The 10,737-nt window shown below is 41.0% G+C and overlaps 1 pseudogene; it reads left to right on the top strand.

Moving 5' to 3' along the window:
- The first annotated feature begins 8,552 nt into the window (after positions 1 to 8,552).
- On the top strand, positions 8,553 to 10,319 carry LOC149199590 (calcium-transporting ATPase, endoplasmic reticulum-type pseudogene; annotated as a pseudogene).
- Positions 10,320 to 10,737: the final 418 nt, after the last annotated feature.

Below are 10,737 nucleotides of genomic sequence, written 5' to 3'. Positions count from 1 at the left end.
CTGACGAATAGCCTCGGATTGAGTTACTCTTTGCAATAACAAAACGTTCCCGGATTGTCTTATTAATGTGGCATAACTAGAGGTGAAAGAGACCCTTGTTACAGCTCTACAATGTGGATAGAATTCACAGAATAATCTTTTAACCTTTACTCCATAGTGCTTACAACAATTTATGAAATCATCAATAGTATTAATTTGTGTAGGGGCTCCTTCTTTGACGGCCTTAATTTTCAATTGCAAATATCGTTCCATTAAAAACAAGGCATAATTCTTAGCTGGGGCTCTACATGCTAGGACGTCAGTGTACAAAGAGCATAAGGTATTCATTTGTCTAATAACTACATCTAACCTATGAGTTACCTTTGGGTCTCTTTCTTCTTCCTTTCGCCATCCTTCAAAATCCTGGCTTTCAGATAAATTGACATTCCTTAGCTATTGTTGTAATTCTTCATACTTTTCTCGAGACACCATTTGTTCTGTAAGTTTTCCTACTGCTTGTTGTGCTTGCTTCAAACCCGCTCATATGGTTACTGTCCTTGGATCACTATCCCACACGGTAGTGGTAAACGACAGGTTTACTTGAATCTTCTTATTACTTCGTCTCGTATTTATGGTTCGCATTTCTTCAGAGGGTTGTGCCTCTGTGTGAACTTCTTTGTCACAGGCCGATATATCATTTGTTTGCACTTCAACATGGGAAACAGCTGAATGTTGTTCCTTTTGGTTTTGAATGGCAGTTTGGACTTGAGTCCTCCTAACCTTTTTCTTGAGGGGTCTCGCCGGAGTGGCTACATGTCTTACCCCCGAGGTCTTTTTTTCTCTCTTTCCCATTTTTCAAAACCCTGATTTGTTGTCAAAGTTGTGCTATCACATTCAACAGTCTTTGCTGTTCTTTTCGTAATCTTTTAATTTCTTCTATTTTCTTAGAAGGAATAGTTGTCTGTTTACTCAGGCCTAGACTATTATCTTGGCCAATTCCCTGGTTTTCTTCTTGGGGTGTTCCTTGATTGTTTTGTTCGGGTTGCTCAAGATTAAGAACCCTAGCTGGTTCTATTATTTCTTGGGTGACTTCTTTTTCCACCCCTTCTTCTCCATGAAATTCTCCCACTGTAGTCTGGCTGGGAAAAAATTGTTCCGCTTCTCTATCTTCATCACTTTTCTCTCCAGTTATACTTTCATCATGAATGGAATGATTCTCTTCTTCTTCTTCCTCGTCGTATAATTCTTTGGGTCTATTTTTGTCCTGAGCAGAATGCTCCTTTGGTTCTTCTTCAATATGGAGGCCTAGCAGGCTGAGAGGTTGGGCATATCCGCCCATATTGGCTAGAATTTAGGCCAATCCGTCCTCTTGCAATGGATTTTTCAATGGGATCTCTTTGCGTTGATCTGTCTCTTCCTCCGCCTGCCCAGATTGCTCAGTCTCTTGCTCTATTTCTCCTTCCTTATTTTCCTCCATCTCTTTCTCATTCTCCTCTCCTTCTAATTGCGAGGGTTGCTCATTCCCTGAATCATCTATCTCCACTAGTTGGCTAGTATTCCCTCAGGACTTTTCTAGCCTCCCTCTGATCCATGCCAATCTAACTGATTTCCTCCATTTCAACAGTCTATTTGATATATTGGTAGCATGTTTTCATTTTGGGGCTGGCAGAGATAACCCCCGTCTATCGCAGCAATTAATTCTTCCCAACTGCTCTGTTGTTGAGCAAGACTATGGCTAACTATCAGTCGTATCATCCCATGGTGACTTACTACCGATTCTACGTGTTGTGATTTTTTCATGCTTCGGGCAACATCATTTAGTAAGGAATTTAAAAATGTAGGTAAGTTCAAAGAGCATTTCTGTTTTAATATGGCTAAAAGTTTAAGGTGTCGTGGTCTTACCACATCTTTTCGACCTTCAAAAGTGATGTAGTTCTGGATGATCTTCACCAATTATGCCCATGGCTCTCCTAATGCTACTGGTAGAACTCCCTTTCCTCTTATAGTCAAGTTCTAGCCTTCGTCTTGAAATTTTTTTATGATTTTCCGCAATCTCTCCTTGTTTAGAGTCCACATAGGTCCAGTGGCTGGTAGTCCCGAGATCTCTACAATTATGTCATCGGTGACTTCTATGTGCCTCCCTTTTACCGTGGAGTGATATTCTTGCAAGTTCTTTAAGAATTCTATTGCTATAGTCTCGTTGGATTCTTGTAACTGATTCAGATAGACTATCCATCCTGCCCTCGTTAAGATTTCCCGTACAGCATCAGAAACTGTCAATACCTATGGTTCTCTCCGAATTGATCTTCCTCCCATGTTTTATCACACTGTAAAAACGTAGAGACGACAATGGAACAACAGGTTGTTGATGAGCCCCAAAAATGGATAATTATTTGGGCTCATTCAACCTCCTAATTCGACTTAATCCACCATTCTCATTAGTTTATTGCATGTTTTTGATTATATTTATGCTAATAGAGTGAATTGGGTTAGTCATTATGCCAACAAGTCTAATGTGTGCTTTGTGTAGCCTTTTTGGTCAATTTGGAGACAAAGTCAATGGTTGAAATGAGCACTTGGCAGCCAAATTCGTGGAGAGTATTTTTAGGAAGGTGTTCCCTTCATTTATGGGCCCTTACCTCGAATTCTCCACCATCATCTCGGAGTTCAAGGGCCACCAAATCAATTAGCACAAGGGCAGCCAAGCAAGTCAAGTAGGACTATTGTTAACTACAAGTTTTGGGAAGCCGAGTTCCTAAAGTTTAGGAGGACTGTTGGGGTCCTCAATTTGTATAAATAAGAGGGCTTAGGGCCTCATTTCAGTTAGTCATTTTGGTTAGCTAGTGGTTAGTCATTTTGTAGCTGGTAGTTAGTCATTTCATAGTCTTGTTGTAGTCATTTTGTAGTTCGATTTTTAGGCAATAGATTAGTTTTGCTGTCAGCTCATTTTCAAGTTCTCCTTGTGGACAATTTTAATGTAACTCTTCATTTCTTGATCAATAAAGATGAATCCAGCTTTGCACCAGCTCTAAATCTCTCTTAGGAGGCTGTAGCTCTTAGGGTTGGGCCCATCTCAAGCGCCCAGTACCTCCTTTGTTTACTTTCATGTGTCTTTGCTGCATTCTTAGAGTAAAATCTGCTATTTAGATTTAAAACTTGTTGTGTTATTTAGGTTGCTTTTGATGATTAAAGTAGATTTTCATGTCCATATTGATTTGGATAGATTAATAACATAAAGGATCCTTGGAAAAAGGGCCTCAAGCACCTCTGATCTTACCTCTCCCTCAGTGGGATCGTGAGTTGGGACAAAGGTGACCTTGCTGCCCACATAAACGTTGTTTTGCTTCACCATGCAAGTATTAGTGTTGGATTCTTAGTTGTCAAACTTGATATCAGTTTTGACTGCATGCTTAGCGTTATGATTGCTTAGTTGCATAGTTAGTTCATCTAATTTTTTGCAAATAAATTTCTGTTCCATTTCTTTTGCTATTATCTAGGTTAGATTAGGTCAAGGTAATTAGGTTCTTGATTTTCCAAGTCTTCATTTGTTAAATTCGAAAAATAACTTGCAGAGCACCTGTTATCCTTCTCTATCTACCCATAATCCATCAGATAATCTGCTCCAACCCTTAGTCCATGATTCGTACCCTTCATTTGCCATACTTTCCCCACCTTGCCCTAATTCCTACATTCTTGTGCATCATCGCTTCCTCCATCCTTGAACAAATCCAATCGCTCCTTAGCCTCATCCACCAAGTCCTAGACCTCTTCACACCCCTATTTCACCTCCATACTCATTCCTCCATCTTTTTCCCTCCATCCATGCTCCAAAATCCCATTTTGAAACATCCTGTAGAAGAATTACAGAACATCCTGTAGAAATCCTAGAACATCCTGTAGAACCCCTACAGACTTCCTGTAGAATCTCATAAACGCGGTTTCTTGGCAGCCAAACTTTGTGAAACTCTCTAGAAGGGTGTTAGGGACTCCTTAGACCCTCTCTGGACCTTCCCGACCTCTTCCAAGCATTTCTCCTCCTTGATCCACCTCTGCACAGTCAAAAATAGTTAAAAGCACATGCATGATAATTCCAACAACTTAATCAAAAATACAAAAAGATGTTTTCTTCAGATAGAGGTAGTATAGACACATGTATTTTACCTTCATAGAAGTAATGGCATCTCTTTCAGTAGTTTGCATGCTCTCCTTTGCGTCAGTAGGACTAGCTGGTAGAATTAGGGTTTGCTAAGGTTTGTGTTTCTTTTTGGCTTTCAGTTTCTTTTTGCAATTAGATTAGCTTCCTTCGAGGTAGATTTCATCCATCAATTAAAAAGCTTCTTCTAAGAGCTCATAGAAGTTGGCTTAAGCTCCTAGTGGACTTGTGCCAGTTGACCAAGTGACAGTTGTGGTAAGAGCTAGTACTTGTGCATACAGCACCGTCGCTTCCAAGTTTGTTACGAACTACCGGGTTGATAAAATTAAAGAAGGGAGTTCCAGGAGTTGTAGCATTATTTCTACAATACTGGAGCCCACCATCTTTTTGGCGCCGTTGCTGGGGAAGCATCAGAGTATTGGTGATTGCTGCTTTTCTTCTATTTTCCACTACAATCTTCTGCTAAGTGGTTTATTTCATTTCCATTATGCAATTTCCTTTTTGCAAAAGTAGATTAGAATTTCCCGCTTTCATAGATTAGCATTTCATTCCTGCAATTTCATTTGAGAAAAATAGATTAGTCCTTTCCTTCTTTCATTTCAATTTTGCATTTTCATTTTAGCAAGATAGTTAGTTGCAGTTCAATCTATTTCAGTTTTGCAGGTAAAAGTAGAAAAAAGCAAAAATCAACCAAAAAGATTTCATTTCATGCCTTGTAGGAGTAGAGATAAGTTAGAAAAATGATTGCACAACACCCCCACTACTTCACACAGCCAACATTCTCTCTTCTTCGATGGTTGTGATTAAAGAACCGTTAGGTGGACCGTAAGACATATTTGAAGAACCTCAAGGGAAGAAGAAGAAGAAGACATTCCTCTGGAGAAAATGGCTTCAAATAGAAATGTTGGGAGCAATACCTTGTCCAAAGACGAATTTGAAAATCAGATCGAAGATTTCAAGAGTGATATGAGGCAGTTTCTTGCCATGCAACTGGATACCTTGCAGATCCAAAAGAAGCAAGAAGAAGCCAAGAGGGCTTTAGCCATTTTTTGTCCTAGGTGCACTAGAAAGCATCCTAGGAACGAATGTCCGTTGTACTCCATAGAAGTGTGTTTTGTATGTGAAGAATACCATCCTACAGATCAGTGCCCTTCCTTGCCCGGAATTAAAGCTGCATATCAGAGAGCCAAAGGAGCCACTGAACCACTCTATTATATGAACCAAAGGAGTCTGCATGGACCTAGATCTTACCAGCAGGAACTGCAAGGGATACCCGAGACCTATTATGACCCCTATCAAGCCACTTTCATGCCTTCTTGGGGTCCCCCTGCTCATCCTTCCTGGTTCACACCTCCTCCTTGTTCCTTCATAGATCCATATTATGCCCAACCAGCTGCTCATTCGTTTCACTCTTATGCTCAGCCACAGCCTTAGTGGAATGCACCTCATCAGGGGTGGAGGCCCCAATACAACACTCCTCCCACTTATTTTCCTCCACCACCTGCTTGTCCACAACCATCGCCTCCTTCTCCACCAAGGCAACCCCAAATGCCTGCCCAACCGCAACCCCATACACCTCCATCTCAAATCTACACCCCCACTCAACTACCCATACCACCATTTCCAAAACCATACAATGGAGTAGCTCAACCCAATTGCAAAGCTGAGGCACAACATGTCCAAATTAGTCCTTTTGAGCTCAATAGCTCAGGAAAAGCATTGCAAAAAAGAGATCGTCTTGAAAGCATTGAAGGATCACATCCAGCAAAAGAAGATTCAAGAGAGGAGATCAAAGAACCATGGATTTCACTTGATGAAGAGAAGAGATCAAAATCAGAGATCGAGGGAGTTCCCTCATGGTTACCATCAAATCTTCCATGTATTCAAGAGAAAGATCAGCAAAAGGAGGAAGATGAGAAAGTCATGATAGAAAGTGACATGAAGAATGATCCAGATCAACAAAAGGAGGAAGATGAGAAAGTCATGATAGAAGGTGACATGAAGAATGATCCAGATCAGAAAAAGGACCAAGGATATCAAAGCTATATTGAGACATGGTTCCAGACAGTCACTAAGTTGCAGCAGTACTCTCTTCCTCAGCTATGTTTGATCCCTTCAAGGTCAGATCATTTGGTCTCTGAGATCTGGATACCTATCAAAGCATGCATTTTGAGCCTTCACATCATCTTGTCTCTAATCTCGATGTGCACATGGCTCCATTGGAAGTATTCTTATACTTGAGAACAATTTTGTTTCTCAAGTAGGGTAGGGTAGAGAAAAAAAAAAAAAAGAGAAAAAAAAATGAAAATAAGAAGAGAATAAAAATCTAAGGTGAAAACCTACTCGGAGGAGCCTTAGATTGGCTCATTGATTGAAAACCTCCATGAGGCGGTCAATGGGTTGGGAAAAAAGAGAAAAGAGAATAAGATCTCTAGGTGAAAACCTCCCTTGGAGGCGCCTAGGGTAGGCAATTAGGGTGAAAACCTCCATGAGGCACCCTAGTTGTTTTTCAAAAAAAAAAAAAGAGAAAAAGAAAAAGAAAAATAAAGCTAATTTCCATTGAATAATTTCATGTTGCAGCAATGACATTGCAGGTCAGGAGGATCACTCAAAACAAAGACAAAGGAGTTTTTGTGCCTTCTACAGGAAGTTCTATATTTCTAAAGGAAACATCCTGTAGAACCTTCAAGCGAGCCAGATTCGATTTTGGAAGGGGGTCTAAAGCTTGGAATCCATTGGTTATGCCTGCAAGCATCCATTTTCCCATTCCTCACCCTTTTCCATCATCTTTTCCACCTCGTTGTGCTTCTTCATTGTGCTTCTACAGGAAGTTCCTGTAGAAATTGTAGGAAGCTAGAAATGGATTTCAAAAAGGCAGTTTGGCGAACATGGTAGCTTCCTCAAGGGTTCAGAAGTCCTCTTGCAATCTTAAAACTCCTCCTCCATCATCTCCATACCTACATCACAGCCCAAGTTCATTTTTCTTACCATGCAACAAAAATGCAAAATGCCTTCAAGCAAAAATACATAGAACAGAATTTGTTTTTGCCCTAACTTGAAAACCATGCATCCATTTGAAAAACTGTTTTACAAGGAATTGTATAGGGATGATGGAAACATGCCCGAGCAGTTTCAACCCATTCCGGTGCACGGTTTCCAAGAAATTATCCTCCATCACCATCAGCCATTTTTGGATTTTCTCCATATCCATGCATCCATTTCAAAACCTGTTTCATGGGGATATGCATATGGGTGATAGTAACCTATCCAAGTAGTTTCAGCCGATTCCGATGCATGGTTTCCGAGAAATTGATCTCTGAAATCTTCAACCATTTTCCATTTTTCTCAAAATCTGTGCATCCATTGATCACAGATTTGCTATGGGAGGTGTATCATGATGATAGGAATGCGCTCAACAAGTTTCAGATCAATCCGGTTTTCCGTTTGGGAGCAATGGCGAAAACAAGTTCCGGTCCTGTGAAAATTCAGCGCAACAGCTTGAAGGTGCAGATCTGAGCGTGGAAATGAACTCCTGCAGCATGCATCCGGCCAGAGGACACCTGCACAAGGAAAACAAGCAAAAATCATCAGCCAAGCCCTCATGCAACCAAAGAAACTAGTGCATGCAACAATGACTAGCCACAACACCTCACAGCAGCCATTTGACTTCAGGTACGTGACTGCAACTCGTTCTTCTATTGCACAAATCTAATTTAAAAACTGCATGAATGAATGGAATGGTGGAATTGAGCCACGAATATAGAAAGATTAAGCCGATAGTTCCTTGTCCAATTCTCTATCAATCAGCCAGGAATCATGCAGCGTACGTGTTAGACAACTCACGTGAAAATTAAAAATAAAAAAAACAGACAGTGGTAGAGGCTTTAACTCCAGTGCAACTGATTAACAAGAAGAGGACATGCAGCTCATTATAGCACTGCCGTCTGCATGTGGCCACGTACACCTGGCCACCTCACTCCTTCACCACAAATCACGCAGCAATTAACGAACGCTCAGCTCAAACTCACAAACTGTTGTTAACTTGCACTTGCAACATTTTCAACTGAAGTATGCATCCTCTGATTCCACAAAATGATTAACCCATCATCCTCCATTGAGCTTTGTGGCCTAGTTCACAATTCTCCAGCGTATCGGGCTCACTCAGAGGCGTAGGGGCACTCTACAGGCATTTCTACAGGAAGTCGTCTACAGGAAACGCAGAAAACAGCTCTGCAGAAGGAAAACCCGAGTTTTTTGTCAAAATTCAAGCTTGAAATGAGAAAAGTAGTTAAAGCTCGTGTCCAAGGTTACCAGGGTTCTTGAAAGTATTGATTTTGGAGCTTTTTCAAACGCATTATAGATCTGTTAATGGTGGAGCAATCTGTTTGAATTCAGAATCTGATCATCTATTTCATAGTCCATGGAGGACAAGATATTCCCTGCTTGGTCTAAAACTATTGAAGAATGCTTAGAAGAATATGATGTGAGCTTAGAGAATGGTTTAAATTCTCATGAAGTGGAAAAACACTGTCAAATATATGGATGGAATGAGCTCTAGAAGAAAAATGGTACACCTTTGTGGAAGCTGGTAGTGGAGCAATTTGATGATATAGTTGTTAAAATACTTCTGCTGGCAGCTGGAATTTCATTTCTTCTCGACTACTTTCGTGATAATGTGTCTTCTGAGGAGGGCATAACAGCCTATGTAGAGCCCCTGGTCATTCTCCTGATTCTCATCCTCAATGCCATTGTTGGAGTATGGCAGGAGAATAATTCTGAGAAGGCTTTGGAAGCTCTCAAAGAAATGCAATCTGATCATGCAAAGGTCTTGAGAGATGGACATTATGTTGTCGATCTTCCCTCCAGAGAACTTGTTCCAGGAGATATTGTGGAACTGAAGGTGGGAGACAAAGTTCCTGTAGACATGAGAATTGTGTCCCTCAAGACATCCACCTTTAGGATGGAGCAGAGCTCCCTAACCAGAGAGAACATGCCTGTGGTCAAAAGAACATATCCAGCCACCTTGTGTGACTGTGAGTTGCAGTCAAAAGAATGCATGGTGTTTGCAGGAACTACAGTTACCAATGGCTGCTGCACATGCATTGTTGTGAGCACTGGCATGTTTACAGAAATACGTAAAATTCAGGCACAATTCAGGAAGCTTCAATGGAATGTCATGATACCCCTTTGGAAAGAAAGTTAGATGAATTTGGTGAAAGACTGACAACAGTGATTGGTGCCATTTGTATTCTTGTCTGGATCATGAACTACAAATATTTTCTTTCATGGGAAGTCATAGATGGGTGGCCAAAAAAATATCAGGTTTTCCTTTGAGAAATGTACGTACTACTTTAAGATTGTTGTTGCTCTGGCAGTTGCTGCTATACCAGAGGGATTGCCTGCTGTGATTACTACATGTTTGGCTCTTGGCACTCGTAAGATGGCACAAAAGAATGCTATTGTGCGTAAGTTACTGAGCGTGGAGACTTTGGGTTGCACCACAGTGATTTGCTCTGATAAGACAGGTACTCTTACAACCAATCAGATGTCTGTCAGTGAGTTTATAGCCATAGGGCACAGTGCTGGTTCACTTAGAGAGTTTACTGTTGAAGGAACAACATATAATCCTGAGGATGGAAAAATATTGTATTGGCCTGCACATAATATGGGGGAAAATTTAGAAACTCTGGCAGAAGTTGCTGCAGTTTGCAATGATGCAGGGATATCTTGTCAAGGTCACCAGTTCCATGCTACTGGTATTCCCACTGAGGCAGCCTTGAAGGTATTGGTTGAAAAAATGGGAGTTCCAGACCCAATGGTAGGTGATACAAGTGCCATTCTCAACAGTGGCACAGTGAAATTGGGCAATTGTGATTGGTGGATACAAAGATCAAAGAGGCGGGCTTTATTGGAGTTTGATAGTGATCGAAAATCCATGGGTGTTATTGTCACGGAACCAATGGGGCAAAATCGTCTGCTAGTGAAGGGCGCAATGGAAAATTCACTTGAAAGGAGTGCTTTTCAACAACTTGCAGATGGATCAGTTGTTGAATTAGATGATGCATCAAGGGAATTACTCTTGAGGAAGTTTCATCAAATGAGTTCAAAGGCTTTGCGTTGTTTGGGATTGGCATACAAGGAAGTTTGGGGAGAGGGCAGCAGAAGGAGAAATTGGCCGAGATTTTAGTTAGGGAGGCAGCACCTATGCTAGCCACCCTAAGCACATCCATCCCCTCCATGAACACTCATTTTTTCAAGGTTCGGACAAAATTTGGTCATGGTTCAACCTTCTATAGGAAGCTACAGGACTTTCTACAAGAAGTTCTGTATTTTTACCAGAAACATCTTGTAGAAGCCTTTGGGCAGGCCAGAATCAATTATGGAGAGGGATTTGAAGCTTGAAGTTTGTTGAGGAGGCATGCAACCACTCTTTTCTTCCATCCTCCACTGGTTTCATCTCCTTTCACCACCATTGCCACCATCAGATTGAATATACTTGCACAATCATACCAAAGCTGAAACTTCTCTAGGAAAAGGAGCACAAGCAGTGGGAAGAACAAAGAAGCATGGTTTCATGACAGAGAAGAGGACATCACTTCAGAAGC

This window comes from Pinus tabuliformis, chromosome 2_1 (genome assembly GCF_031772625.1).
Source record: "Pinus tabuliformis cultivar Carrire ecotype Pingquan chromosome 2_1, CPIR1, whole genome shotgun sequence".
NCBI classification, from domain to species: Eukaryota; Viridiplantae; Streptophyta; class Pinopsida; order Pinales; family Pinaceae; genus Pinus; species Pinus tabuliformis.
This window is presented reverse-complemented; position numbering and strand designations above follow the sequence as displayed.